Genomic DNA, 5431 nt, shown 5'->3' with positions numbered 1-5431 from the left:
ATTGTCAACTGCTAACTGTGCAATTATGATTGAAGCCACTTTCTAATGCAGTTTGTCCTCGAAACTTGAATATAAATTGCTGGGTCAGGGGCTCATGTGCACAAATGCACAAGGAAGCTGAAAACACGTTGGTTTATTTGTGTTTTATAGGTAACGCCTTTTGTGTGTAGTTGTATGTGACCTATATATAATATGTGAGCCTACCACTTAAATAGTTTATCCAGAGTTGCTATGCAGATGATGCAAACAGGAAGGAGTGAAGAATCCATGCACTTTATTGTTGTGCTTATTTATTAGCAGTGGCAGTGAACAAGCAAAAGCATCAAGGAACATAAAAAAATAAACTGTACCTTTTAGAGAGGTGAGTACCTGCTATTAAATCTGTGGCACTTGTGAATTCAAGTAATTTTACTGTTCTGATGTTTAATTCTATTAATTTAATCCTACAGAGGCATGGTGGCCCAATGGTTAGCAGTGCTGCCTCACAGCTCAGATCACATTTTTGGCAACAATAATTGGTCCACCAGCATTTCCCTAGCTGTCAAGTATGCCTAAAAGACTATTGCATCATTATAATCCACTAAAACTAAGTTCAGTTTCTCCTCTGTTACTGACTTCATCAAAGCATTTAGCCAAATTTGGTGAAATCCCTGAACATTTCCATGATATTGCTGAGCTCAAGACAAAGTGAATTCAGCGGGGTTCTCTCATTACTACTGGTAATACTTGTTGGCCTGTATTGGTTAGTTCAGATAGGATATTAAACAGAGGTAGCGTTGATGGCTATAATGTTATTTTTCATAGCTCCACAGAATCAGTCAGGTATACTCCACTGCTGTCTGGAGTGTGCAGTGTGCATTGTTGCCCATATGGGTGTTGAAGTTGACCAGCAGAACTACTGAGTCCCCTTCAGGCACTCCAGGAAGGCCTGGTACTCAAAAATACCACTGGTGCAAAGTAGTCAGAGTTCTCCCCTCCACGACCTTCACCTACACAGAGGTTGCGCCCTCATTCTCCGAGACAGACTTCGTCATGGCATCGACCAGACAAGGGCTCAGTAAGAAGCCCACTACCATCTGACACCTTTTCTCCTGGGCAGTTCCAGAGTAAAGGAGTGCCCTAGCCTCTTTCAAGAATTTTGGTTCCAGAACCAAACAAGTAGGTGAAAGTAAGCCAGAATATATCTATTTGGCGGTGCTCCACCTCTTCCATATTAATGATTTAAAATTAATTCAAGTAATTCAATTACACCATGGAAAAGACAAAAGTAATTTTAACTGTCATTCATTTTCTAACCCACTTTGCCCTGAACAGGGTCGTGTGGGGTAGTGGTCACCTTAGGGCACAAGGCAGGAACAACCCTTGAGAGGGTGCTATTCCATCACTGGGTGAATACGGACACACACACACACACACATCAACCACACACCTAAAATGAGCTCCTTCCCAGTCCATCTTGGCAGTGATCTCATCAGACCTGCCTCTACTGTAAAAAATCTTGGTGTCATTTTTGATTCCTCCCTCACTTATTCCGCCCACATAAATCACATTAAGAAACTTTCTTACTTTCACCTCCGTAACATATCCCGTGTTCGCTCCTTCCTCTCCTTCTCTAATGCTGAGAAACTTGTCCATGCTTTTATCACATCCCGCATCGATTATTGTAATTCCCTACTGGCAGGTGCCCCTTCTAATCTTATATCACAGCTCCAGCTTATTCAAAACTCAGCTGCAAGAGTCCTTACTCGAACCAGCAGCAGCGAGCACATCACACCCATCCTGCTCCGTCTTCACTGGCTCCCTGTGTCCTACAGAATCGAATATAAAATCCTACTAATAACCTACAAAGCTTTAAATAACCTCGCGCCAAACTACATCAGTGACCTTCTCCATCACTATGTGCCTGCCCGCCCACTAAGGTCCTCTGATTCTGGCAATCTTGTTGTGCCCCTCACTAATCTACACTCCATGGGTGACAGGGCCTTCAGCTGTATAGCGCCCAGAGACTGGAATGACCTACCAAAATTAATCAGGTCAGCTGACTCCATGAATTCTTTTAAAAAACAACTCAAAACTCATCTGTTCAGGAAGGCTTTTAGCTCTACTTGACTTTATTACCTTTCTCTCAGTTTACTTCTCTGTCAAGATGCTAATGTAACCTGTATGTGTGTGCTAGACCATCAATTATGTTGTCTGTTTTTTTTTTCAGAATTTACTGTCTTAATCTTCTTTATTTATCTGGTTTGTACAATGCTATATACTGTATATTCTGCCGTTCTTTATTTATTCTGTAAGTGCCTTGAGCATGGGAAAGGCGCTATATAAATAAAATGTATTATTACACCTGGGCCAATTTACTATTGCCAATCCACCTAACCTGCATGTCTTTAGACCATGTGAAGAAACCAGAGCACCCAGAGGAGATGTACACAGACAAGGGGAGAAAATTCAAACTCCATGCAGGGAAGACCCAAGGTCCCCTTAAGGTGAGATAGCAGACCACTGTAAGATCATGCCACCCTCATTTTAACTGTTTTTCTTTACATATAAATACTATCAACATATATAGTTCATACTGTAACACTAGTGGACTAAGAAAGCAAACATTCATGGCACATAAATTTAGATAGCATTTCTAAAGTGAATAGCAACAGTAGTTGTTATTGTGACTGTCCATGCCCACACCATTGCTGCTTGACAACAGAGTAGTTGTAATGAGATAGAAACTGCTATTGACTAAATGCTTTAGCAGCTGTAAGAAACTACTATTGACTAAATGCTTTAGCAGCTGTATACCGTTGTACTGCAACTCAGCATCAGCAAGACAAAAGAGTTAATGGTGGACTTGGTGCATGCCAAAGAGCCTCTGAGGCCAGTCACTATTCAGGGGGAGGATGTTGAAGTGGTGTAGAGCTGCAAGTACCTGGGCGTTCACATAAACAGCAAACTGAACCAGGCTGACTCATGTCTTTTGATGTATGCAGCAAGCTGAAAGAAATGTTCTACCAGTCCATAACAACCATTGTATTATTCTATGAGGTGGTCTCCTGGGAAGCAATTTAAGCTCAAAAGACACATTATGCCTGAACAAAATTATCAGGACAGCCTTCTCTAAGCTAACCCTGGACCCACTAGAAGCTGTTGTGGAAAAGTGGATGATGGCAAAATTGGATGTCATTATGAAAAATTTCTTCCAGGAGGTGCTCTCTTGAAGCACTTTTAGCCACAGTCTCATTCCACCACAATGTGCTAAGAAGCACCTCTGGGTATCTTTGCCATCAGGCAATTCAATGTTTCCTTCCTACACTCCAAACTAAATTCTTATGCTCTTTAAGTTCATTTTGCAGTTTCTGAATAATAAAATTGATTTATTTATGTATGTATTTGTTGAATGATTGACTGATTGATTGGTTGTATTATTTGTGCTGTGAGTCTGTATCTTTTATTGTTATGCTTTTGGTACAATATGCATCAAAATTTTCCCATGGGATTAAAAAAGTTCATTTAATCTAATCAATTATTTCAAACCAGAGTTGACAGAATAGGCAAAAAGAATCTACTACAGATGACACCGTTGCACAGAGGTTAGTATTGATTCCAAAAAGCTTCAATGACTGGATCCATTTCTGTGGATGGTTCCTGTCTGTCTATACCTTGCATGCTTTCCATGGCATCCTCCCATATTCCAAACATGCATTTATGTTAGATTTCCAGGAGCTGTTAGTCACCTAACCTTTGGTGTAGTCTGAGCAGTACTATTCAGTACTAACCCTAACTCTGTCAATCTCAGCACACCTTTCTATGCACTGGCATTCCTTGCAGGGTTGGTCTTCAAACAGTAAAACTGGTTTAAAAATGAATGGATGGTAACTCTAGTACAAATAGTGTATGTTACATTTAAGACAAGTAATTAAAAATTTCTTTTAACATTTTTTTCATTTCTTCTTTTCATACAGTATAATTACCATATGCAATATACTAAGTAAGTTTCTGTTTTCAAATATGCAGTAATATGAGGTACACATTGTACAAAAAAAGAGCAGAGAGAAAAGCTTCTCATCTTCTTAAAGATTCAATTTAGTTTATAAGAGACTGAAAAATCAAAGCAATAAAACATACTGAGTTGTACTTATTGTTTATGTTGTATATGATTCTCTGATTTTTCAGTTTTTAATACTGCTGTCTGATTTAACAATTACCATCAAACTTTGTCTCTCCAGAGGCTCTCGACATTTTAGATAGAATTTCATATTTTGTCTAAAGTAGGTCCACAGTATTGAATCAGCAAATGTGAATTGTTTAGCTTCCAGGGTATTTTGTGCCAACTCTTTGTGACCTTAATCTTATCCAATCCTGGATGAGTTAGTTGTCTATATAACTGAGCCTATCAGCTGCACTTCTACAGACTTCAAGCAGGAATATACGACCCCCTGCAGTAAGGTAAGCAAAGAGGTAAACAAACTTAGAGATGTTTTATACAATACCGTTGCAGGACATATTTATCACGGTAAAACACAGCATAACACAAAATAGATTTTGTAGGCAGCACCCTTTTTTAGACCAATTCTTACAGTATTTGGCAGATATATACAGTATATCATTGGTCATGGTATCATATTTCAATTGTTTCAAAACTCTTTATTTCTTAAACTGCAAGTACAATGTAACACACTATACATAGGAGAAAAAATTTAATGTAATGAACCAGAAGTATCTATCATCCGTATATAATAGCATTTTTTTTACAAAGTGCTTATCTGTCTGTATTACTGTATGTTTTAAATACTGCTCTATATCGCTTAGTTACAGGCCATCAAGCACTTCATCTTTGATTTCCCTGCAGCTTTAAAAGCAGTTAATTCGACTGCTGTTTTATGCAATGGTAGTTTCTTTTCTCTCTGGAATGAAACACAAACACTCAATAATTTACTCTGGGTTATAGTGCTCACACACTGCTGCCACATGATGCCATGAAATTAATGTGTTCAGATGCTAGTTTAATTATAATTTCACTTCTTGATTTGATTACATTAATCATTCCACAGTCTTAGGATGCAATCCTTGTATTTTTCAGGCTGTCAAGACAAAGTTTACTCTGACACCTCCTGTTAGTAATATGAACTTAGCATGATGTTACTTTGCTCTTCAGTATATACAGCAGTCTGCATTCAGTTTGCAGCATTACTTTTAACAAGGTGTAAAAAAGCTTTATATACAGTAAATCTTTTGCCAGCAATGACCATATTTAGGATTATTTGTCAATTGTAATGGCATAGTGTCAAACACTTTCAAACATTTTTAATATGCCCATGTTTAAAAAATCTTGCTTATGTTGTTAAATGATGAAACTTTAACTTTTAACATCATGAATATACTCAGTGATGCTTTTAAATTTCCTTTTCATTTCCAGCATCAAGCTTGCATGTTTTTC

The sequence above is a fragment of the Erpetoichthys calabaricus genome, chromosome 4 (assembly GCF_900747795.2).
Source record: "Erpetoichthys calabaricus chromosome 4, fErpCal1.3, whole genome shotgun sequence".
NCBI classification, from domain to species: domain Eukaryota; kingdom Metazoa; phylum Chordata; class Cladistia; order Polypteriformes; family Polypteridae; genus Erpetoichthys; species Erpetoichthys calabaricus.
This window is presented reverse-complemented; position numbering follows the sequence as displayed.